General features: G+C 40.2%; 1 long non-coding RNA gene across 1 annotated transcript; it reads left to right on the top strand.

The window, feature by feature from the left end:
* Positions 1–698: 698 nt before the first annotated feature.
* LOC118801051 lies at positions 699–18,828 on the top strand. Its single transcript, XR_005006439.1, has 5 exons — positions 699–4,866; positions 7,259–7,353; positions 8,237–8,338; positions 10,962–13,973; positions 18,775–18,828. It is a non-coding gene; the product is annotated as an uncharacterized LOC118801051 (long non-coding RNA).
* The last annotated feature ends 8,706 nt before the right edge of the window (positions 18,829–27,534 follow it).

The following is a 27,534-nucleotide window of genomic DNA, read 5'->3' as shown; positions in this document are numbered from 1 at the left end:
AAACCTCATCTCAACACTCTCGTAAAACAGTGTCCCAGGCATCAGGTGATGAATTCATAACCTTTTAAAGTAATAATCTTCTGTTCGGGAGCTTCTAAGTTTCTCTAGAACAGAGCCTTTCACACCAAACCACTCTGAATGACTCTGTTTACATCTTAACCACTTAATTATGCAGGACTTTTGGAGAAGAAATCAGTGGAATTCCTCTTTAACATTTTCACTGTTCAAACTGAATATCTAATCAGATATGTGGATAAGAAGGTAAAACAGCTCTGCTTCTGCTACTTTTTCCAGTCTGAAGTTCTGAAGTCTTTCTTTGAATATTTGCTGTTATTTTGCTAACATCTTAGCATTTCTGTTCTAGAGATGGGCCGGTCCACATTTTTTCAGTTCCGATCCGATTCCGATACACAGCTGCCGATTCTGATACAGATTCCGATACAAGAGCTCTTTTTACTTTAATATTATCGTTATTCTTGTTGGTGTTGTGTTGAAGTTTGTGTTTAATGTGTTTAATCTCACAATCACTAAGCATGTCTGTAAGGGAAGCCGCAGCTGAACTGCTGGTTTGTGACCCCCTGCACTTTGCTCACCTGACGCTCCGCTCTCTGTAGTCCTTATATTTCCGAGTTCACCCAGTGTACAGTGAGACTTATGAGAGACACTGGACTCACATCTGAGATCCAAATATCTAGAAATATGAAAAACATACTGCAGCTTCAGCAAAGAAGAAGAGGTAGGAAACATTGTGCTTTAAAAGCAAGTGCACTTTTATTGAACAGGCAGCAAGAAGCACCGCTCAGTGCTGCTGAAACAGCTGAGAGAGCAGGCAGGTCACTTTCCCTTCATAGCAGACACTCCAACCAACACCAGTAAACATCGCTGAATGGCTTAGAAATGATCAATAAAAGCTAAGGGTTTTATTTAATGGGGTTTATTCATACACACACACACACACACACACACACACACACACACACACACACACACGTAGCTAGTGTATATATATTGACCTCATAGTGTTCAGATGTGCAACATCATTTATCTGGAACCCAAAGTATTCTCAGATAGAACAGCGTGGATCTTCTCCCATACACAGCCAGATAAGAGGTGAGTACAGTTTTAAACTTATTTACACCTGAAGAATCAAATCAAAGAGAAAAAGAACCAGAATATAGATAGAGAACCTCTCTCTCTCACTCTCTCCCATTACTCTCTCTCTCTCTCCCATTCTCTCTCTCTCCCATTATCTCTCTCTCTCTCTCTCTCTCTCTCTCTCTCTCTCTCTCTTTGTCTGTCTTTGATTCCAGTCACTGAGCTGACCTTCAGAAGTATCCGCCTGTGCTTTCAGGGGGCAGGAATTACAAATCTAGGAGATGTGAGAGTTGGTGAGGACTGGAAATCTGGTGAAGTTCTAGGTGCTGCAACTGGTATTATGTCTGTTCGACTGCTTCAGAGAATCACAGGAGAAGTGATCTCACTGCCCACTTCTCTTAGGGGGGCCTTAGAGCACCACTCAGGTGGAGACCAGGAGCCCTTCGCTTCTCTCCCTATTACTGCTGAAATAGGGGATTATCAGGAGGAGGAGGGAGCACTTCTCTCGTTCAGGACTCCACAACTAGCTGGCTTTGCAGATGTATCCAAGAAGGCGCTGTATGACGTCTGTGTGAAAGTCCTTCACAGAACCTCACTGGATGGCTTGAAGGAATCGAGGTGGTTGGGTGTGTTGGCACCAGGCTCTTCACCACAAGGCAGTTGGAGATCCCTGTACAAGCTTCTAATCGAGAAGCGCCCGGGGGATCTGCAGTGGAGGATTGTGCTTATTTTAAGACGACTCATAACCTGCCTGCCTTTCATCGAGTGCGGGGACAGGGTGGGGTTTTATGTGAAGGGGTGAGCATGCAAGGGATGCCAAATATCTCTGTATCAGGCTATGCAGATGACGTCTCTGTGTTTGTGAGCAACAGAGTGGATGTTCAATAGCTGGAGGTTACACACATACATTTGCTGTGGAGCAAAACAGGTCTCAAAGTGCTGGGAATTCATCTAGGCTCTGCAGAAGTGGTGAAGAAAAACTGGGAGTGTGCCTTGACGCGAATATCTGAGAGGCTAGCGAGATGGACGTGGCTGCTGTCGCAGGTGTCTTACGGAGGACGGGTGCTGATAATTAACAGCTTGGCGGCATCCACCCTGTGGCACAGACTGGCCGTGCTCAACGCACCTCTTGGCCTGTTAGCTGAGCCTTTAGGCTCAAGGCTGCACAGCACCTGCTCTACCACCTGGACCTGTGCTGGAGGGAAACTGCACACGCACTGCTCAGGAAAGCTGGAAGCATGGGACTTTACCGACACCTTTTCCTCCTCAATGCTAACGAGCTGGATCTCTCAGGCTTGGAGGACTTCTACGCATCAGATATTTACCAGCACATACAAATGTTTGTAAGGGTGTTTTCACATGTAGTTCTTTATGAATGAACCAAATTCAGTTCTATTAAAGTGAACCAGCTACAACGGACCCAGTGCTGTCTGTGTCCACAATGTAAGCACATTTTAAAGGGGACTTGGTTCTCTTTCGCATTGATGTGATCTCAGATCACTTGTTGTTCACATCAGAACTCATTTAGAACTCAGACGGTACCTGATAACACCAAATTATGAGTAGTGTTATTCAGCTTCATCATATAACAGATCTGACAGGTCGAGCTACGTTTGGCCTTCAATAGCCCCAAAGCTATGAAACACCATTAAAAAGTCACTGTTGTTAATGAAATCCTGTTTCATTAATCCAAAGCAAACCAGCAGCCGGCAGACAGCAGTAAACCAGCAAGACTCAGAAACTATCAACACACAGATTGAGGCAGCTGAGCTGTGGCTAAATAGGGAGCAGAATGAAGATCAGGTGAGGGGCGGAGCCGGTGATCATTAAGCCAGTGACACCAAGTGGGTCAGAGATAATGGGGATAATGGGACCTTGGAGTGTTACATTATGTAAGTATAGATGTTTAAAAAAAATGAGAGGTGTGTTTAAAATGTTAGAGAGCCACTAAAACATGCTTTATGAGTTGACTTTAAACAGTAATAACTACTTACAAGGAAAAAATATATGTATTTTATTTAACATACTTTATTTCGGTCATAGACGTGTTTTTCTCCTAATGTCTCCCACAAACATGAACCATTTTACCTCCTTTAGTTCCTGCTTCACCAGTTCAGCTCAGTACGCTCCTTTTAAGTCGACCTCAGTGATCTTAGAAGCGAAGCACTTCATGGAACTGGGTTGTAACTCACTCACCAACGTTTAAAGCAGCATTTTGTGAGAATTGGCATTTTTGCTCTTTTTACGCAGCTTAACCACTTCTTAAGCTCAAATAGCTGCTCTGATGAATTTTAATCTGGCTTTCGCCCTGATCACAGTACAGAAACTGCTTTAGTAAAGATTCTAAATGACATCCGTCTGAACTCTGAGTCTGAAATTTCGGTTCTGGTACTCTTGGATCTTAGGGCTGTCTTTGAGGCTGACCATAGGATTCTTGTAGATAGACTGCAAAACTGGGTAAGACTCTCTGAAATAGTCCTAAATTGGTTCAAATAATATTTACATGGCAGAAACTACCTTGTTGCACTCGGCAACGATAAATCAGAGCGAATTCCTCTAACTTGTGGAGTCCCACAGGGATCGATTCTTGCACTGTTTCTCTTTTACATGCTACCACTTGGCCAAATTCTGCAGGACCATAAAATTGCCTACCATAGCAGATGCAGTTATCATTACAGTACATAGTCACTGGTTCATTCACTGGAGGCACCACTGCACTGTCAGCTGCATAGTATTTATGCAATTTACTTCTTAATTTTGTACTTTACATTAATTTTGTTTTTAGTATATTTTTATTTTACACTTTTATTTCATGTTATTGTATTATTTATCTTTACTCTCTATTTATGTATCTGTAAATACTGTAAGACAATATTTTGCTCCTGTTCATTTGGCTCTTGTTTTGCTCTGTACTGTGGTTTGTACTGCAGCAATAGAAGAATTTCCCTCTGGGATTAATAAAGTGATCTATCTATCTATCTATCTATCTATCTATCTATCTATCTGTCTGTCTGTCTGTCTAATCTTATGAGTAATACTAGTACTATTACTCCTAATAATAGTGTAAATTGCCTCCTTCTCAAAATCAAACAGTTCAAAGACTCAAAACATACTTATCTAAATATACAATTACATGGATATCTTTGTTTTTGGTGTTATTACAGTTATGAAAGGAACATTATATTTGGGTGCTTTGTATTTTTAGAAATTATTTTATCAATTTTTTATTAAACCCATAATAATACTGATAAAACCAAATATTATCATACATCATTATTTAAAAACAATTACATTCTGATTATTATTGTTATTATTATTATTATTATTAATGTTAAATGGTAATAATAATAAATGGTTCTTATACTGAGTTCGTGACTGTCTCATAGCGGACGCGCTGCATCAGCTGACGGACCGCTTTTCCATGAGTTCTAGTTCCTGGGCGGGTCGCTGTTGAGCGAACTGACCCGGCAGCGTCCAACTGATTCTCTGTAAACACGGAGCTACGGAATTTATCAAACCCGCGGACAAAACTACAGAAGAGATAACAAAAACAGCCATTAACAGACTCTATTTGGTATATATTGTAATGTTTTCCCACAGTTGGCTGGCCGTTAGCTAGATAACGCTAACGCTAGCTAACACGCTAATGGGCTAATAACCCAGCTAACATGAAGAGACAGTCCGAGCTCGGCTACTTTGCTGCTTCGGCTAAGAGTTTTGGCACAGCGGAATCGGGACGGGTACAGGTTTGGCTCGACATCTGATGTTTCGGTAACATATAATGGCAGATTCCACTTGTACCGAGGCAGATTCTACCCGTATTGGGGCAGATTATATCCGTACTGAGGCAGATTCCACCTGTATTGAGGCAGATTCTACATGTATTGAGGTCCGAACCGTCATCAACGCTCCACCGCAGAGGCGGGAAGCGCGCGCTTAGAGCAGCTTCTGGAAACTTCGGAAAGCTTCAAAACGCGTCTGGTAAGTAAATGCTTGTTTTATTTGATATACTAACAGTTTTTTTCAGTCAGACATTTACTCAAACCTAATCCTATGATTTGTTAGTGTTGAACTCTTCATGTGTTAAAATGAAAATGAGCATCACTTGCTAACAGTCAGTTAGCTCGCTATTATCTGCTGTGGTAACGTTAGCTAGACTAGCGAGTCTCCTCTTTCAGGTGAGTGTTTGCTCTCACAAAATAACAAGACAACAGGTTGTTTTTTAGAGAAATACCATTTTTAACTTGTGGAACGGTGTCGAATTTCTATTCAGTTTTTAATAAACTGGTGCTACACTTGTTAGAGTTGTTAGCTAACTATTAGCTAGCTAATCCGTTCAGCTAACGTTAGCAGGCTAAAACTGCGATTTGGTAACTAGATGCTAACTAATTAAGTGACCTGAAATTCTGTATTAGACTAAATATTTGTCTCTCTTCTGTTCATGTTTCTGCTTTGAGGTTCAACCAAATATCATTATATATAGGCTTATATCATAAAGGTCATGAAGGGGAGGGTGGAGGGCAGGGGGTACTTAACAGAGCGCAGAGTGCATTTGGAAAAGTTCTGGCACAGATCGTATTTCTGTTTCTTACCATTTAAAATAAACATAATGCGTCGTTCGTGAAGCTGAATTTTGCTTTCATGCCACCTCATACTGTGGAATGAAAACACTGCGATTTAATGTGACTTAACGGAAAATGTGAAGAATAAGAGAACTATGGTCTCCCGCTTCGTCCAGAATTGATGGCTAACATTCTTCAGTACAATGTGGACCAGAGTCTGCCCACTTTTAAGGATGTGAGATGATGGGCTTCTGTCTTAACCTGGAAAATAATCTAAGGTGGGGAAGTGTCCATAAAAATTGAGGCCTGTGTGGCTGCAGACATCAGAGTTAACTGTTCATATCTGTAGCAAAGTCTCCTTAGCAGAAAATCTTCGTCCACATTTACGTATTTTCTATAATAACTTTTCCTTCTGAGAGTTATATATAGTTTAAAAACAAGAACTCAAGCACAAATGTTGACTGAAAACATCTACACAAGTAATATTTAAGAGTTTTTCTGCTTTTACTCAAGATTGTAACACTTGTCTTACACAACAATTAAAAAGTTGTGTACTTTGTCCATCTGCTCCTCACTGACCATCTAAGCCAGTGGTGTCAAATTTAACCACTGAAAGGGCCATATTAAAAAATCCCAGCAAATCTGTGAGCCAGCTGTGGTTTTATTTCATTTTTACTTAACATTTTGCCGAAACTGCAACAGCAAAATAGGCATTGAATACTTAATAAAATTAATGTTAAATTAAAATAAATTTTAATTGGTTTAGGGACCGCCTGTTTGCTTAAACTAGACACCAGGCACCTTTTCTTTTTGTGTAACCAGTGGCCCATAGATTGTTGTTGGGGGAAGAGGGTCAGAATGCACACAACGTTGCAGTGCATGCTGGGCACTTTAGTGCATCTCAGGGTGAAACAATAGAAAATTAAAATATTTTCGCCGGCCGAATAGGACTGTGTCGCAGACCAGACTGGCCCGTGGGCCCAGAAGAGGTCAGGAACAAAAAGTGTTTCTATTTTTGAGGTATGGAACATCGTCTTTACTGGGTTTGAGAAGCTTGAATGCTTGTACAGGTTTAGTTAGTCAACAGAAATCTGCCTGTATCTGTTTCAGTTGTTGAAGTTAGAATGTTCTCTCTTCCTACAAATATCCATCTGGTTCTCGACTGATCAGGACTTACAGCTTGTCCCAGGTGCTTCACTTACAGTGTTGTTTATAGTATTGCTCTTCATATTATTAGTACATATTTCATTCTATATTTTACTACATATTGTAGCATGAAATGTTGCCAATATTATAGATTTTCAGATGTATTTAGAGCTGGAGCTCATATGCCTTGCTTTTTTCTTTACTTTGCAAAACTGTTGCATAAAAGTAAGATCTTTCAAGGTAGTGTGCTGTTGTGAAAAACAGTACATGGTTATTGTGGTACATGGTTATTACAGTGACATGCTCCTTCTTATGTTCTATCGCATTTACCTTTTCTTTTTCTTGTTGTTGATTTGTATATTTAGTTTTCATACTGTCTTATTTTTTGGATTATTCTCACCTTTGTTGAGTTTTTATTACTAATTTTGCTCACTTTTTCTTCATTTTTGATGCAGCCGTGAAGAATCCACCTTTACAAGCTGCAGGCAACAAAGAAATTGACCAGAGACCTCCACACCTGTTAAGGGACGAGTGTATTTAGCACAGTGAGGTGGGCTTCAGATGTTCATTCTCGTGCTGTCTCTCTCTCCCACACATACGTAAACATTCACTGGCCATTTTTAAGGTACTCCTAACTTACAGACTGCAGTCTGTTTCTCTGCATACCTTTTAGCCCCCTTTCATCCTGTTCCTCAGTGGTCAGAACCCCCACAGGACCACCACAGAGCATGTATTATTAGGGTGGTGTATTGGACACAGCAGTGATGCTGAATTTTTTAAACACTGTGTCCACTCACTTTCCACTCTATTAGACACTCCTACCTTGTTGGTCCACATTGTAGAGGTAAAGTCAGAGTCAATAGCTCATCTGCAGTGCTGAGAATGAAATAATAATAGTACCTACTCTGTGGTGGTCCTGGTGGTCGTAGTTGGGGTCCTGATCATTGATGAATGAAGTGAAAGGGTTAACGAATTATGCAGAGAAACAGATCAACTACAATCTGTGCACCTACACATTAAATGGACCTGATTAAATGGAAAATGAGCATAGATACAAGGTAACTGTACATAATTAAGTGGCCAGTGAGCTTGTACATATAATCAAGTACAACAGTGTTTTCATTAATTATGTAATTGTTATTCTACTCATTTTGTCTGAATTGTAAATTTTGTATATGTTGTCCAGACAGTTAGATCAATTACTTCAAAAAGCTTTCTGGTCTAATCAGTTCATGTCCACATACCTGTGAACACAGGTGAGCTTTAAGAATGGTTAACAAGACTCAATACAGTACATATTGTATACACATAATGTATGATATTATTTTCTGTGGTAGATTGATTGATTGCTCTTCTGTGTTGTACTGTCTCTTCTGTTTTGTTGCACATTGCCAGTTTTACTGTAGAGTTTGACACTGTGTTTCTCTCTGAAGGGGAATCAGTGACTCAGTGATGAGCTGGAGCTCCTGATGTACTAAACTGGGATCACAGCTGTCAGTCCTGCTGAAAATGGATCATTAATAACTGATAATCAGGTATGGATATGAACTCGTGGTGGGAATCAAAGTTCTAAAGCTGTCTTTCCTCAGTTCACTCAGTTTCTCCTCTGATGAGTTTACAGTGGTCACTCGAGGGTCTCTTTTTCTCAGATGTTCTCTCAGAGAAAAAAATCCCTTAGAATAAAATCCCATGGAATTAATCTGCTATTATTCAAACAAGTTAATATGTGGTTTATATTCCTTCTCTCTTTATCTCTGTATGATTATGTGATATTCATACTGATTTCATACCCATTTTCATGTCATAGTACTGTTGTACAAAAGGTGGGGGAGGTGGTTCATTTTGGTACTGATTGGAGGCAACAACCTGTCTATTATTTCTTTCAACCAGTAACAGTTCTTTGTAAATTGCACATGTGCTGTGATTGGCTGTTTTACTGATGTTGTCAATGCCAATTCAAATCGACCACAGCACACCAAACTGAAACAGAAATGAACTCGCTGCTGCTTTGCTAGTGCTGGCTAATGTTAGCTTAAGATTAGCCAGGTTATCAGCAAAGTTAACCCAGCAGCAGCAAAACAAATGTCCATTGTGAGGTTCATCAAAACTCCTAGACTGGAGGAGCCGGTGTCTGATAGCACTGCTAACGTTACTGAATCCGTTAAGGTTACAGAGGACGGGCACCAAATTAGCACTGTCACCATCCACAACAGACAGGCCTTTCCCCAATGTCATTGCACTGGTAAGGGTACAGGAAGGCACTGGTAAGGGCACAGGAAGACATCAAAAGTAGGCCTAAAATTAATTTTTGCTATAGTCAATTTGACAGGCTGTTGTACCTAAATATAACATGTTCCAAATTTTTGCTTGTTTTTTCTAAAAGAAAATATAGTTAAGGATTTTTTTAATCTCAACAATTGTATCGTAATGTGAATGTTATTACATTTATATACATAATATTTTGAAAAGAACATAAAATATGTTGTTCCAAATTATTATGCAAAATGCAGTTTTTGAAAACATTCAGTGGATCATAATGACATTCTTATGTGTCATATTTGCTGCATGGACACATAATTTTTCAAAAGATATAAAAAAATATAAAACAAGTTAAGCCTAAAATTACACTTACAGATGAAGTTGCATGTTAGTATATGAGCCCTTCTTTGAGATGACTTTATCAACTCTGTCGACCATTGGATTTATGTCCATGTATAGTTCCTGCCTGTTTCATTTGAGGATGCCACTATTGCCTTCCAGAGCTGCTGTTTTGAGCTATACTGATGCCCACCTTCATTGATCTTCCTTTTAAGGATGCTTCACAGATTCTCAGTAGGATTGAGGTCAGGGGAGGATGGTGGCCATGATTTTTTATGCTCATAGCAGCCAAGGAGTCAATGGTGTTTTTTGCAGCATGTGATGGTGAACTGTCCTGCATGAAAATGATTTTATTTCGGAAGACATGATTCTTCTTTTTATACCATGGCAGAAAATGGTTGGTTAGGAACTCTATATATCATGCAGAGGTCATTTTAACACCCTCAGCGAGCGTAAAGGGACTTACCGTCTCAGTTCCCAATATTCTGGCCCAAATCATCACTCCTCAACTTCCTTGCTGACGTTGCAGGCTTGTTTGAACAAATCATCCAGAACTCCATCCATCTGGTCCATCTAGTGTAGCATGGCATATATAAGCAAAATGAAACTGTTTGAAAATTAGTCTTTGTGTATTTCTGAGCTCACTGCAAATGTTTCTTATTGAGAGCTTTGCTTAGTGGTGGCCAAAATACAGCTTTATGAACAGCTGCCAGCCTGTGGAGGATCCTGCATGGAGAGGTTCCAGAGACTCCAGCAGTTTCCAACACCTGTTTGCTGCTCAACAGTGGTGTTTTTATAGCTGCGCTTTAAATACAATTAATTTGTCTGACAGAAACTTTCCTTAATACGCCTTTATCTGACCATATTCACCTGTGCTCTGAATTTCCCACATATCTTTTCACAGTTTGATGATTTCTCTTCAGTTTTTGTGAAATATCAATCGTTTTCATGCCTTTTGTTCCACTATTCCACACTTTTCATCTTTCTTTCTCCCCATATTGCATGAGAACTGTGGCTTAATAATGTGGAAGAATCTCTTTAAGTAAGATTCCCTTTAATGAAGATCACCTGGCAAAGTAATTAACAAATCTGTCTGAGATTGGTGCCGGTTATTGTTAGATGGTGATACCCTCATGAATAGCTTCTATATATATATATATATATATATATATATATATATATATATATATATATACATATATATGTATTTATGTATATATATATATATATATATATATATTCACAAGTAGATTTGAGTAACAGCCATGAGGCTGGAACTCTACACACATCTAACACACGCTGACTCAAGCTACACGGGCGGTTAGTAGTGAGTACAGGTGAGACCGTTTCCTGGCTGGCCCGGAGCTCTTGTACTCTAAGCTCCGCCTCAGCCTACACCAAACCCCAACCCCGGGATACATAACTAATACACACACACGCATACTGTACAGTAACAACATACACCTGGTTGCAACCCATGACAGTCTTACTGGTAAGTATATACAAATATTACATATAAAGATCATGAAAGCCTCCTAACATGTTTTCTTTTCTTTACAGGACCAGCACCAGAGTGTCGGTGGATCCATCCGACTAGGGATAAGAGGAGCCACAGCTCTCACTGACATCCCCTAAAAGATGCATAACAAAGGAATACAGGGGAGTAACATTTTATTTCACTTAAATGTCTATACTTCTGATGGTTATGCTACCAGTCACTAGGGCTGGTGATGGGGTGTAAAACCCCATCACAGTTATCTTAAAAGGTATGAGAAATAATACAGACACTTAATTTGAAAAACTAAAACCTAAATGCTTATTTTACTGAAATCCTACTGATAAATCACTTACATAATCATTTGGAACACAGTGTAGTGATGACATGCTAGCAGAGTTGTTCGTGATCGTTAGTGAAGTTATGTCTGTTGTGTCTGTAATGTTTAGCCCGTGGCTTATGGTGCATGTGACGTTTCTTATGCTGTAATTTGACAGCGTTTATTGAGAGATGGCTGCTGTAGCCGAGAGAGAAACATGTAGGCCATCTGTCCCGAACAGCTGTCCAAACCCTCAGTGCAGGGTCAGGTTTGGAGACTGTACTTGTAGCTGCACAGCTCTGTCTGGGTCGTTACCTGGCTATGATCTTATACTCTGAGCTCTGTTTTATCTGCATGTAAACACAGTCACTAAAGCAGCTTTTCATCATGTGAGAAACATCACTAAAATTCTTTTCTCTCTCAGAGCGACGCTGAGAAACTTGTTGATGCATTTGTTACAAGCAGAGTTGATCACTGTAATGATCTTCTTACTGGACTTCCTAAAAAACAATATATCCTCTACAGCTCGTACAAAACACAGCAGCATCCTAACAAAAGCTAAACAGAGAGATCAGATCACTCCCGTCTTTAAAAGAGCTGCACTGACTGCCTGTATCATTCAGGATAGATTTTAAAGCTCTCTAAATGACCTTAAAGCACTGCTTACATCACAGAGTGTCTGTCTTTTTATGTTCCAGCACGAGATCTTAGATCTGCAGATACTGACCTTCTGCAAATACCTTCTGTAAAATACAGAAAACATGGAGAGACTCGTTCAGTTATTACGCTTCACCTTTTATTACCTTTTATTTTTATTATGTTCTCTTTTTATTAGACAGTCAAGCTCATAGCTCACTTTTTAATTAAAAGAGGATTAAACCTCTTTAATTAAACCTTAATTAAACCTCTTAATTTGATCTGTGTCATGTGGTTACAATAATAGGCAAATCATATAAATCCTATATTGGAAATAGTACAAAGACAACATATCATACGTGTACATGTTTACCACTGTGTTATATCATCTCTTCTTTCAACACTCGGGGTCTTCTTTGTCATATTTTTCGTTTCATAGTGCTCCAAATGTTTTCAGTGGTGACAGGTCTGGACTGCTGGCAGGTCAGTTTAGCACCCGGACTCTTACTATAGAGTCATGCTGTTGTAATAGCATTGTCTTGCTAGAATACTCAAGGCCTTGCCTGAAAAAAGATGTCGTCTGGACAGCAGCACATTTTGCCAAAACCATATATCAGGGGTCTTTAATTCAAATTCAGTAAGGTCCAGTCAAAGAAAATTTCCTCAGCTTGATTCCATCAGCACACAGTTAAAAAGCCAGTATTCATGATGGTACAGGGGTGCATTAGTGCACATGGCATGGCTGACGTGCACATCTGTGAAGTCAGCATTAACGCTGAATGATATATGGCAGAGGTCACTAATAGGCGGACCGCGGTCCGAGTTCAGACCCAGACGCTGTCCTGTGTGGACCTGGACCTGTAACTGATAAACTATGGATAATTATTTAATTTCAACAGGGTGGTCCTAATTTTATCGGCGTAACATTTCAAGTCATTACGGCAGCCTGGGAGACTCGCAGACTAATTGCATGCTTGTGAATATCACACGACGCTACTCAGCCAATCAGATCTGTGCATTACGAGGCGCACTGCGACTCAAATGAGTGACACACACACAAGGGAGTAAATATTGTTGAAATATCACTGAATTGTACTTTATTTGATTTGACATTCAGTTGTTGACTTTTCTGCGTTTACAGTGCGTTTGTGAAATGTAGTTCAGGTGTCGTCATTTTGATGAAAGTGTTTTTTGTGTTTGCAGCGCGTTTATGAGTTTGCAAAGTGTTTTCAATTATACTATCAATAGCATCTTGTCGGCCACTGAAAATATGAGCCAAAATGAAAAATGAAACCTCTGTTACACAGTTTTCATGTCGCTTGACCTCTTTTTTTGTACTTCAAACATATTTGCTTGATTGAAAAGCAACAAAAACAGTGAAATGTCGTGCACACATGAGATTACATTTAAACAGTAACATACCGTAAATGTGCCAAAATGAAAAGTAAACGCTCTGTTACACTGATTTAACGGAGGAAAGCAGGATAGTGAAGACTTTTTTACGTTTCCTGGCCGAGTGTATTCAATTCAGACATGAGTTCAGTCTTGTTTTTACAGCTAGGAATTCAAGCGACGTGAGAACGTTGTGATGGAAGGTTCGTTTTTCATTTGGCTCGTTGTGGTAATGTGACCATGTGTGGCGGAGGAGATGAAGACTTCGGGAGGACGCAAAGGTGAGGATCCATCAAATCTTGTCAATTTATTAAAGTTTTTACAAAAAAAAGGTAAAGAAAAATACAACAAAGGAAAAAGAAAAGAAAATGGATTAAAACAGCCATCAGGCTTCTCCCAGCCTCTCAACTACCTCCATGTTCATGAGCCCGCCTGCTAGGCCCTGCCACCCTTAGCAGACGACACGTCTGCTCCAAGCTGTCCCTTCCTGTCACATGCACTGCTGCCTTAATACTTCCCCTTCCCTGGAACATACCATCCTAAGGAGGTTACGAACAAGAGAAGTGTAAAACCAGTACACGATACACATTGATCACCAAAGACACCATTAACGTAGATTTCTCTACATACGTATCTTAAATCTACAGCGTCATCCAATGGTCAATTTCTCCCTTTTCTGTCTACAGGAGCTGCTGACCGAGGACACCCCCCTCTTGAGGATATCAACCAGGTACGTACCACTATCCCTACAATCTAATTTCTCACCGGTGTGTTCTCAAGCTAGCTTAGTCCAATTTGGGTGCATCTTATATTATTAAAGGTGTAGAGCAGATGTAAATATCATTGGTGATGTGTCTGGCGCCTTGACATCATCACATACCCCCCCACCTTAAGCGAAGTCAGTCCTCAGAATGACGAGACAAGTAGTCAGCAATAATATTTTCGGAACCTTTCATGTACTGCACTGTGAACCTAAAAGGTTGCAAAGATAAATACCACCTCGTAATTCTTGCATTGGTGTCTTTCATGCGTGCCATCCATTGCAGTGCTCTGTGGTCTGTTTCAAGGATAAACTCAGCCCCCATCAGATAATACTTTAGAGAATCTAAGGCCCACTTTACAGCTAGTGCCTCCTTCTCTACTGTTGAATACCTAGTTTCCCTTGGGAATAACTTACGACTGATATACAAAATAGGCTTTTGCTGTTCCCCTTCCCCTTGAAGTAGCACCGCTCCTAGACCCTGACCAGAAGCATCAGTTTGCACTGTAAAAGGTTTACTAAAATCTGGGCTTCGCAGTACAGGTTCAGAACACATACAGTTCTTGATGTCCTGAAATGCAGCTTCACACTCTACAGTCCACCTTACTCTTTGGGGCATGTCCTTTTTTGTGAGGTCCGTTAACACTGCTGTGCGCCTGGCAAAGTCCGGTATAAAACGTCGATACCATCCAACTAACCCTAGAAATGACCGTACCCTTTTCTTGGTTGTTGGAACTGGGCTTGCCCTGATGGCTTCAACCTTATCTACCTGTGGTCTAATAACTCTATTTCCCAGCACATACCCCAGGTAGGAGACCTCGGACTTGGCAATGCTGCACTTCACGGGATTGACTGTAAGTCCTGCAGCTGCAAGTTTCTGGAGAACGTTAGCGAGATGTTTCAAATGATCCTTCCATGTCATACTGTAAATAATTACATCATCAATATAACATGCAGCATATTCTTCAGTGCCCCTTAAAATTTTGTCCATAAGTCTCTGGAAAGTTGCAGCTGATCCGTGCAACCCAAAAGCCATAACTTTGAAATGGTACAGCCCACTTGGTACTCTGAATGCGGTCATCTCTCTAGCTGCTGGATCTAATGGGACCTGCCAGTACCCTTTACATAGATCCAGGGTGGTAAGAAAACTTGCCTTACCCAACCTCTCGATCAGCTCATCCGCTCTGGGCATTGGGTATGGGTCAAATGTAGAAACAGCATTCAATTTGGAGAAATCCACACAAAAACGCAGTCCTCCATCCCTTTTTTGGCACCAGCACCACAGGGCTACACCACTCACTGGACGACGGCTCAATGACATCCATCTCCAGCATTGCCTTCACCTCCTTCTTGAGGTCAGGGATTAGACGAGCCGGCACTCTGCAACACGTTTGCCGAATCGGCTCAGATTTCACAAGCTGAATCTTGTGCTGTGCTGCCTTTGTCCTCCCTGGCTCTTCACTGAAGAGTGATGTAGGTAAGATCTTTGCTATTTGCCCCTGTTGTTCCTCACTGAGGTGTGACACATCAGGTGTAACCGGTGCTGTGCTTAGGCTTGGAAAATACTGCTCTTGGTGCTCCTCCTCTTCATCTATGGCTCTTATCCACAGGTTGTGAGCTTTTACGAGCTCTCTCTCATGCCATTTCCTGAGCATATTGATATGGAAGCTCTGCGTCCCTTTCTTCTTTCTTCTCTTTATTTCATAGGTGGTCTTATTGATCCTCTTGTTAACTGTATAGGGTCCCTGCCATTTTGCAAGTAAGCCCGTGTCAGATGTGGGTAACAGAACGAGCACTCTCTCACCTGGCTTCAGCTCATGATGTCTTGCTGTCTTGTCGTACCACACCTTCTGCTTCTCTTGGGCAGCTTTCATATTACCTTGAACCATTGCTGAGAGATCTGCCATTTTGTCCCGCATTTTAAGCACAAAGGACAGAATGTTCAGCTTCTCAGAAGGGTTATCACCCTCCCATGCCTCCTTAAGGACATCCAATGGCCCCCTCACTTCAGGACCATAAAGCAGTTCGAAGGGAGCGAAACCTGATGAAGCTTGTGGAACCTCCCTGTAAGCAAACAGAAGGTACGGTAGCCATGTGTCCCAGTCAGAGCCGCTGTCATCCACAAACTTTTTCAACATGGACTTGAGGGTTTTATAAAAACGTTCTGTCAAGCCATCTGTCTGGGGGTGGTATGGTGTCGTTGTAATGCCCTTAATGCCCAACAAAGTATACACGTCCTTTAACAATTTCGCTGTGAAGTTAGTACCCTGGTCTGTAAGAATTTCTCTTGGAATTCCTACTCTTGATATTAGCTGAATCAGTGCATTGACTATTTGCCTGGCTTTAACCTTTCTAAGGGGAAAAGCTTCTGGATACCTAGTAGCATAATCACATACAACTAAAATGTAGCGATTACCCTGTCTACTTCTGGTTAACGGGCCAACTATGTCCATAGCTACTCTTGAGAAAGGTGTATTAATTATTGGCATATTAATCAATGGTATTACATCCGATTTTTTGGTAGGAGCAGTTAACTGACATTCCGGACAATTTTTACAAAATTCCATCACATCCATATATTGACGTGGCCAGTAGAATCTTCTAGCAATCCTGCTCAAAGTTTTAGCGTGGCCTAAATGGCCTGCCCATGGGTCTGAATGGCCCATTTTACACACTTTTTCAATTAAGCAGGAAGGTAAAATTAATTGCTCTATCCCATTCTTCACTCTGTATAAGTGGTCGTCTTTAATCAGCACTTGGCCTTTTTGTACACCGTTTTTAGAGCTATTAACCATTGCAAACAAGGGTTCCAGAGCTTTATCTTGTGTCTGTAGCACAGCTAAATTAGACGGTAAAGCAATCTCTTCTACTGCTGTTTCTATAACGGGCTTTTGGCTCACTTCCTGAATTCTTGTGCCCCTTACTTTCTCCTGTCGTTTTTCAATTTTACTTTTCTTTCTTTTAGGTTCCTGGGCAAAAGGAAGTTCTCTGAATGCTTTCACCTCTGCGTCCGTTATTTTGTTTCTAGCACTCTGCCCCCTTGTAATTACGTTAACTTCGGCTAGTTTTGAATCTAGATTCAACAGATCTACCAAAATAGGAATATCTCTGCCCAGTATTACTGCATGTGGTGCCTTTTGCACTATACCCACACTTACTAGGTAGTCTTGGTTTAAGATACTGATATTGATATCTGCCGTGGGGTAAATTTGCTCGTCACCATGAATGCATTTAACTTTAACGCTTCCAGTATGATGGATTTGAGCTGAATCTAGACACTTTTCTGTAACCAAAGTCTGGCTGGATCCCGTATTTACTAGAGCTCTGAAGATTTTATGTCCTATTTTCACTGGGACTAACACCTCTTTACTTCGGGCACTTGATTTAAACTTCTCATCCCCTATTGGTGAATAACCCAGCTGGTTTGAACTAGTGAGTATATTGGGACAGACTCTGCTTTTGTGACCAACTTGGCCACAATTAAAACACTTAATCAGTTCTTTCTCACTCCTAATACTAAAATGCCTTCGCTTGTCTACGCTACTAGTAGTGAATTTTTGCCGACGCTGAACATTAGGTAACCAGGGCGCTTTACAACTACCACCAATTACCCCAGACTTACCGGGCTGAAGAGATGGCCGTCCACTCTCAGTAATGGCTCCTAATTGGAAGTCTGCCTCAGTCGCTCTTGCCGCGACAAATGCTTCAGCTAGTTCGACCGCTTGAATTGTTGATGCAGGGCTGCGTTCAATGATCCAACTTCTTAGCTCGGCATTCAGGATCTGGAGATATTGTTCCAGCACAATCGCGTCTCCTATTTCCTCTTTAGATTTTTCCGAGGGTGCCATCCACTTCTCATAAAGCCCTTTCAGTCTCACATAGAGCTCACGTGGTGTTTCGCCAGGTTGGACTTTATTTAATCGAAATCTTCTTCTGTACGTTTCTCTATTAATTTCATACTTTCTCAGAATGGCCTCTTTCACGGCGTCATACTCAATTGCACTATCACTGTCCATGGCCACATACGCGGCGCGCGCTTTGCCATCTAACAGCGGCACCAGATGTAATGCCCAATCTACTCTGGGCCATCGTGCCGCTTGTGCAATGCGTTCAAATGTGGTTAAATAATGTTCGATGTCATCATCTTCCTTTAACATTGGCAACCGTGGAGCTGGCCATGTGATCTGTGTAGGTGTTGCGGGCTGGCGTGAGGCTTCTGGTCTACAAGAGCTCATACTCACAGAGTATTCTGGCGTCGCTCTGAGGATTCTAGAGTTGGAGAATTCCGCTTCTATTGTTGGTCTATCATCATGCATTCTCGCCCCATCACTCTGATTCTGCCTTACTTGACTCTGCAAAAGTCCAAACTGGTGTTGTAGGGTCCTCCACCTCTGTTCCTGAACTTTCTCTCTGTCATTTTGTGTTTTCATAAAACTCTGAAGCAACTCACTGAGCTGATTAACGCTGCATGCCGTGCTGCTCAAGGTTTGGGAGGATGAAGGTTGAGATTCGCTTAATTCCTCATCACATTGTTCCACCTCACGCGACGGTGCCGCTGTTATTCTTTTTGGAGGCAACCTCGGAACTTTTTCCCGCTCTCCTTCGAACGTTTTCCCCCTTTGTCTCCCGGATCGCCTCTTCCTTTGTGGCGGCTTTGAATGGCTCGCTGAATCGTTACTGCCCCCTCTGGTGAGGCCGTGCCTTCACACTGCTTTCCGCTGCCACCATTTGTGGTCATCCAATGGTCAATTTCTCCCTTTTCTGTCTACAGGAGCTGCTGACCGAGGACACCCCCCTCTTGAGGATATCAACCAGGTACGTACCACTATCCCTACAATCTAATTTCTCACCGGTGTGTTCTCAAGCTAGCTTAGTCCAATTTGGGTGCATCTTATATTATTAAAGGTGTAGAGCAGATGTAAATATCATTGGTGATGTGTCTGGCGCCTTGACATCATCACACTCGTATTCTGCACGTCACCACAGAAAATAACAGTAACTGCTTTTCAGTTTGTTCCTCTACATACGAGAGAGCAAGCACCAACAGGTTATCAGTATTTTCCCCTCATTTGAACGTTGCTCTCCTTGTGGACTTTCTGTCTTACAGTCTAAGTTAGAATGGTCTGTCGTATCAATACCACACTAAGATCAAAGAGGACTAGCATCAATACATTTCCTTGGTCAGAGAATAATAAGAGATCATTTACAATTTCACTAGTGCTGTCTCTGTACTAACCTGTCCAGGGTGTATCCTACCTTCCACCCACAGCTTTTTCCAAGATCTTTGATATAAAGGGGAGATTCGAGATCCTATAATTTTCCTATAATTTGATAGTTCGCAGGGATCAAGATTAGCTTTCTTTATCAGAGGTCTAATTACTGCTAGTTTAAGAGTTATTGTAATATAGCCAAGGCTAAGAGAGGAGTTTGTTATTGACAAAATAGGCTTGGTTATTTCTGGCAAAATTTCTTTGAGTAAACTTGTAGGAATTGGATCTAATACGCAAGTAGAAGATTTTGATGAGGAAATAATTTAACTAGCTCAGTTTGTTCAAGTAAGGTAAACGATTCCAGCCTCTCTGCAGTAGTTACAATATTCTTAAGATCTGGATTGGCTTTGTAAGGCAGCAGGTTTGTAAAGTTAAACTGTGTGTTCTAAATTTTTTGCCTAATTTTTTCAGTTTTATTACTGAAGAAGTTCATAAAATCATTGCTGCTGTAGGCTGATGGCATCTGAGGTTCAGTAACTGTTTGGTTCTTAGTCAATTTAGAAATAGTGCTAAATAATATTCTAGGACTATTCTTATTATTTTCTATGAGAGAGGAGAGATAGGTTGAGTGTGGCAATAAGTGCTCTTCTATAGTCTATAAGGCTCTCCCTCCAGGTGGACTGGAATACTTCTAGTTTAGTCAGGTGCCATTTTCGCTCTAGTTGTCTCACAGTCTGTTTTAAAGCTCGTATGATCATTATACCATGGGGCAAGCTTTTTCTGTCTTATTATTTTACTTTTTAATGGAGCCACATTATCTAACGTAGAATGAAAAGTATTCACTAAGCACTTGGTCATAATATCTAATGCAGTACGTTTAGACGGACAGCTGATTGAAGCTGAAAATTGTGGGAGGTTTCTGATTAGGCTACCAGCTGTGGAGGAATTTATAGTCCGCGTAACACGATAGCATGGTTTTGAACATACATTACGGCTAAAACGAATTTAGTATGAGATTAGGTTATGACAATTATTACTTTTTTCGAAAATGTTATTAAACTTAATAGAAAGTCATAAAATTCCTGTAAGAACTGAAAATACGGCCCCAGTAGCATGTAGATTGTTCCCTTTGGCCTTTGTTTTTCAAAATCTATAGGCCTTTGTTTTTCAAGATTTCTGCATAATTAAATTGCTAAGATGAAAACAGTCAATTCAATTTACATTTGATGTTTGTTATGAGATAAAGTTTTGGCCTAAAAGATATTTTTAAAAAGATTCATGGCAGATAGGTAATTCATAGGTAAAATAGTACCCAAAGTAACCTTGCATATACACTGTAAAAAATGGCTCATTCATTCAACCTAAAAAAAATTACTTCATGTGCTCACTTAATGAGTAAATTAACTATCCATCCTAAATAACTACTTTGTATAAAGGATTCTTTCAATCAAAGTATTTTTTAAGCTTAGAGGGCTTTTGGCTACATTGAGTGGAATAATTTATCTAATGTCTTGGAGAGATTTAAAGTTTGTGGCTCCTTTGTTTTCATGAGTTGAATTGCTCTGCACCTCACCCTAGAGGGTTGCATCCTTCTCTCACATACACGGTGTAGTTTATGGTGTTCATGGTTCATAGGTCACACAGTCTCACTGTATGCAAAAATGTCTTCTGCTTTTCTTAAGTCAATTTACCCATTGTCTTCTATCCCGTATGTCCAATCTACTTTGGAGCTTTGGTAGCTTCTCAGGTTACAAGTTCAGTATTAAGTAGAGCAAATGCTTCATGATCAAAAAAACTGCCCTACAGATTAAGCAGTCTGCCCTTCTTTATCAGGGTTTAAAATCTTGGAATTCACATCAAAAGCAAGCTTAACTGAGAAGTTCAAAAGCTGGATAAAGACAATATCCATTTTGTGTTATAGTTAACTTCTTATTAGTAAAGGAATTCTGGAGACCTCAAGAAGCTAATGACCTTGGATTTTGTGTAATTTTGGGCTGCTAACATCCAGAGGCATAACTAAAAATTTTACAACCCTGTTTCCAAAAAAGTTGGGACATTGTGCAGAATGAAAATAAAAACAATGCGATGCAATGATGTGCAAATCATTTAAATCCTATAATTAATTGAAAATAGTACAAGGACAACATTATTAAATGTTGAAACCCACAATATTTTGGTTATTTTTTAGCTATGTCACTGCATACAGTATACTACGTAACTTGTCTCCTCATCCTCTGCACTCCTGAATTTCCAACCAAAAAGAGATTTATATCTGTTTTTGTTTACTACAACTTGATACCTTGGTCTTACAACAATTCATTAAATCTAAACGAGATAGGGAGCTAGGATGAGATTTGACTGAAAGATGGTGAAAGGTGCATTAGAGAGACTAAACACTACTTATTTACTGAGCTCGTCTCAGCTTTATCCAGCTTACAATTGTTCCCAGACCTCATCTGTGCGATTTAAGACTTTCAGAAACCTACATGGACCATGACACCATATGCCAGGGGTGTCTGATCAAATCTGCAAAGGGCTGATGTGGCTGCAGGTTTTCATTCCAAACAAGCAGGAGCAGAACCTGATTCTACTTGTTTAATCAGTTAGTCTCAGTTTCCAACAACTGATCATTTGTGCTCCTGCTTTTTTGGAATGAAAACCTGCACAAAAACAGCAGCCATTTGCAAATAAAATTGGACACCATTGCCATATGCTATTGGGTTATATTGCAGGTCTAGCAGACTTTAATTACATGTTTTGGTTCTGTATTAAGCTAAGTGCACTTAGCTTAATACACTTTCTTGGATTCAATCTCAGCCCATGCTCATTTTTATTGAGTGCTCCACTGCCCCTCCATTGTCACTGGGGACTGGTAGGCCTAGGATCAGTGGTCCAGGTTTAGAGAAAAATGTTTTGATGCTTAACTAGCCTGAAATATGATGCAAGTGTATTTTGGCCAGCAAGGGAGATGGTTTGAGAGGAAAAACATTCTTCAAAGATCACACTTGGGCAGTTACAGAGTGCATTGTTGCACGCTGTGGTCTGTAAAATGCCATCTCCATGCCAACAAATTATGTAGAATGCTTGCCAGAAGAAAGCCACTGCTGTGGGAAAAAACAAACATAAGCACTTGGAGTTCATTGAACATAACTGAAACTTTGATTGCAACCAGGTTATTTAGTCAGGTGACAAGCATTTTGGCAACAAAACTAGCACTGGGTTTTATGTAAAAATCGAGTCTATCACTTATGAAAGTGTAGTCTCTTGGAAATGTTCAGAAAAATAAAACTAGCAGTGGTTCAAAGCAAAGGAAGAGCATCTTCTTAAGTGGTCATTCCTTATTCTCTGTTGTTAATGCAGTCAAAGATGGACACTTTCAGCATGCTTCCTCTTGACCAGGCATGGCAAACTGGATGCCTGCTGGGCCACAGCCTTGCACAGCTCTGATTATTGTTTTCTCTCATTTAATGGTCTCAAATTTGGTTATAAAGATCTTGCTAATTAACTGATGGGTTGAAACAGATGTGTTCAAAGGTTAGCAGAACTGTGGCCCATCAGAACTGGAATCTGACACACTAAGTGTATATACATGCACTTAATAATCTGATCATAGTCAGATTTCTGCAGTTATCTGATTATTCAAATGGTCATGTAAACAGCATACTCTGAGGTCTAGATATCCGATTAAGAAACCCTATAAAAAAAAGCTGGATTTTAGCTCAGTAATCAGATTTCTCAGCTCATGTATACTCTTACTCAGATTTGTTTTGGATTTCTCAGTCTTACGTTACATTTACATCATGTCTTCCTCTGTGAGTTTATTGGCTGGTTGCAAAGCAGAAATTTGATTATTGCCTGACTCATGCATACATTGTAGACCTGGAGTTTTCCCATTATCTCATTACCTAGTGCATGTAAACACTTTGATTGGATTACTAACAAAACCTGATGTTCTGCTGAATTTTTAAGTGCATCTAAAAGCACTCATTGTTGTTCATTTGGGTGCTCATCGGAAGGTTTTACATATTTAAATATGACTTCATTCTGTTTGGTGGTTATTGGAAGACATGCCCACCACATGAAAAAATAAAGCATGGAGATCCAGAGAATACATATCCTGCTGTTTCTTTGCTATGTTAAAAAAGCACAAAGGTGACATAAAAGTGCACCAAGGGCCATATTACAGAAAATTTGTAACTCTGAAAACTTATCTATTTACTCACCATGACAACGTCAGTTAGGACTGAATTTAGGACAGAAGCATTCACAGAACAATACTTCCTAAGTTCATAATCTTATCCTGTCTTCAGCACAGTATTACAGAAACATTCTAACAAGACAGTTTCCTAAATACTGTCCTAACTTTAAGACAACCCCAGAGGTGTTGTCTCTGGGGTTAATTATACTGAACTTCTGTTTTAACCATCTGTTTCTATCATTTTAGTGACAGACAGCATAGTTCAGTATAATTAGCATAATGGCATTACATTTATCTTCATTGAAAATGGTGCTTTGACTTATGTGTTTTTTCCAACAGTGTTTTAAAAAAAAGAAGACACATCTCCATCGTCCTCACTTAATGTTGATGAAAACTCATCAGACAAAATATTACAGTGATGGTAGTGAATAATGAGGAGACCTTTTTTCTTGGGTACAGACATGAGAGTTGAATATTGACTTTGATTGAGTAACTTAGAACAAAACTTTCTGTAATATGGCTCCAAGTTTTCATTTTCAACAATTCCCTGCCTCTACATACCTGATCCAGCTGATTAGGGAGTCCTTCAGAAACTGGATTGGGTGTGTTGGGGCAGAGAATACTGAGACTGTGCAGTGCTGTGGGTTGATTGGAGCAGGATTACAAACCACTAGTCTATTTTTAAACCACACAGTTTTAAATTATTCTATTCTGTATCACTTCTGTTCTGACTGTAGAATTTTTATTGTAAAAGCTAAACTTGTGCGTTAGTCCATTATACTAAGCCGCAGTTAAATGTATTGTTTTTAGTAGAGTTTGTAAGGCTTGATCCTAATGTTAGTTGTGTTCATAAATGAATCCAGACTTAATCCAGGCCCTTACTATACTGCAGCCCATGATGAGGGCTCTGTGCAGGTCACTGGAGTTCCTTCACACCAAACTGGCCAAACTGTGTCTTTATGGAGCTCAATATGTGCAAATAGGCATAGTCATGTGGGAACAGGAAAGGGCCTTCCCCAAACTGTTAACACAAAGTATAACACAAAACATATAACTGTCTAAAATGTCTTCGTATGCTGTAGCATGAACCTTACCCTTCACCGGACTTACATAGACCACATTTCCACTGCTCCAGAGTCCATTGGCGGTGTGTTTTACACCACTCCAGCTGACACTTGGAACTGTGCATATTGCATAATGAAGTTTGTCTACAGCTGCTCAGCGATGGAAAGCCATTTCATGAAGGTCTTAACACACAAGTCTTTGTGCTGTTGCTGGTTTCAGAGGCAGTTTGGAACTCTGTAGTAAGCAGTTCAACAAATTCTTCCATTTCATAATAATAGCACTTAAGAGTGCCACATTTAAAGTCACTGAGCTCTTCAGTACAACCCCCTTTTACAGCTATTGTTTGTCTATGGAGATTGTATGGCTATGTACTTGATTTTATATACCTATTTGCAATGGGTGTGGCTGTGACACCTGAACTGAATAATTAGGAGGGGTGTTTATATACTTTGGGCCATATAGTTTAGGAACACTTAACTGTATGTAAACAAGATTTATACATTATGTTTTATAATCTTATATATTAGAAATTAGATTATTGTTAGTGGAAATCAACACCAACTATGGCCCTCATTCGCCAATATCAAAACAATAAAGTTTTTTCTTAAATTTGGTCCTAAGAAAAAGTCTATGTCAGATGCATGACGTGTTCTTAAAGCACAGAATTGTTCGCACCTTTGTGCTCTTGGGTGTGCGTAGATTCTGTTCTTACCTAAGAACAAATCTCAAATAAGAAAACATTTTGAATGTCAGAATCTTCATGAAAACTGCATATGTGGATTTTAAGAAGAAATTCCTGCTTAAGAATGGTTGGTGAATAAGGCCCTATGTGACTATTTGAGAACTGAGAATTGAAGTCAAATGCAAACCTAATTGAAGAATAGCTTACATATTTAAAAAGAAGCAACATAGATGCAGTCTTGTGAGCATTGCTGTTGTGGTAATGTTGTTTTAATTGTGCCAAAAAACGCTAGTTGCTGTTGTCGGAAGAAAACCTTGTATCTCCAAAATGGTAACTTTACAGGAAAAGGAAAAAACCTACTTTACTTTTAATGTGAGTCAATGGAACCAGAATTTTTTTCAAGTAATTTTGCCGTTTCTTTTGGTCCATTCATCATTTACAATGATGATATATGTATGATATACAATGTAAAGGACAACAGACATTTTAAATTATGTCAAAAACTGTAAAACAACAAAAATGGAGATACGAGGTTTTCTTATGACAGCAGCGATATGTTAGTGGCTTCAGAAAATAAGATTGCTCTATGAAGTCCTGCTAATGTGCACTACATACAGATACCTTTTAAAACACTGAATTAAGGACTTCCGGTGACGTCATGATAGGAGTAGCAGCTTGATTTTCTGGCTGGGGGAAGAAACCCTTAAAAAACTAGCCATATCATTTTTCAAGTTGAGGTGTATTTAGAAGAGTAACTTTATAAAAGAAGGCAACAACACTCTTAACGTTGAGTATAAGTTGATATTGTAGTGTTTGAAGTACCCTGTGTGCTCCGTTTTGCAGGGGTTAGGAATGTTTAAATTAAGGGGCCCCCTGGTCCAAAGCCCCATAGGGAGTAGGCGTCTCTCTTTCTCCCTTCTTCTCTTAGTTCCAAATAGATGAGATCATTTTAAAAAGAACCATATGCTCTGTCTCCTGTTTCAACAACAAGAACCATATATAAGCAGCTGGAATATTCTGTTCGAGAGAGGACACTTAGAATTGGCACGGATCCTCTCTCAGGTACTTGATAGTGCTTGATTTGATACTGTTTTACTTTGTAATAAACATCTTATGCGAAGAACACAGTGTCAGCGGAGTTTTCCTTCATCATCTTCACATCATCGCTACTTGATAAACAACATTTTAGGCGTCACGAACAGGATTGCGGACGACAACATTTTTGGCGTCACAAACTTTGGACGTGTTGTGGCTGGCTGCATCGCCGACAGCCTTAGCGCACTTACTCCCGCTCCAGGCCGGCTATTCAGGTGAGCGCTGGTTTTTTCATTGAGGCTGTTGGGTGTTTGCTGTCTAGTTGCACCGTAAAGAATCTTGTGTGAGTGAGCCATGCTGTGTTTGGAGTGCTTCTCCGTTCTAAATTGGGGTTTATTGCGTTGTGCACGGCGCAATAAAAAGGGGGAGTATTAAAGAGAAAAGGGAAGCTGATGCAAAAGTGTAGAATAGCCTAATTAGTAACGATAAGGTGAGCTAAATAACACCATACGAGATTAATGAAGGTTGGGCCCTTATCATCTTAACGGTAAGATGTGTATATTAGTCACTGCGTGAAAGTTGGCTTAGAGAAGTAGTCAGATTAGGTTAAAAAGGGGGAAAAAGAAGTGAAAAGTAACAGCCCAGGGCACTGGGGAAAATAAGATTAAGGGGAAATGAGAGCACATCGCTCGTTGACCATGAAACCAGAGGATTCTGCCCCTCCAAGATCCATTATCGTCAGGTTTTCTGACTATAGAGTTAAGGAAACGATACTCCAACAAGCCTGGAAAAAACGAAGGGTGATATACCAAGAACAGAAGATCTTCTTCGATCAGGACTACACGCCGGATGTACAAAAGAAACACAAGCAGGTACGGGAGGTAATAAAGCAACTCAAAGAGAAGAAAGTGAAAGCCCAGTCGCCGTTCCCTGCCCAGCTAAAAGTCCATTTGGAATCCGGTGTGAAGACCTTTATGACCCTCGCGGACGCGGCCCCCACTCTTAAGGAGATGGGAATTCATGTCAAAGTGGATGATCGGGAGAATCTTCAGAGGGAACTATTGTGTAATTCCTCGGTTTTGGCATTGACGTCGAATAGAGCAGGTATATCAACGATGATGAACGCGGACTTGCAGTGTTTTTGTCCAAGGTGAAAAATGAACAGCAAACAGCTTTGAGATGTAAGTAGGTAGGCAAGAACTGTCAAATGGCGCTGGTTATAAACCAGGCTTATGTGTTTGCTGGCTTTGTTTTTATTGTAAATTTGGCTGGTTCATGTATATGAGGGAACCAAAAACAAACAAAAAAAACAATAAGTGCTTCCCTTCAGAAGATGTAGGC

This window comes from Colossoma macropomum, unplaced genomic scaffold, assembly GCF_904425465.1.
Source record: "Colossoma macropomum unplaced genomic scaffold, Colossoma_macropomum, whole genome shotgun sequence".
In the NCBI taxonomy this organism is placed as follows: domain Eukaryota; kingdom Metazoa; phylum Chordata; class Actinopteri; order Characiformes; family Serrasalmidae; genus Colossoma; species Colossoma macropomum.
Note: the sequence above shows the minus strand (reverse complement) of the source record. Positions and strands in the feature narration are given on the sequence as shown.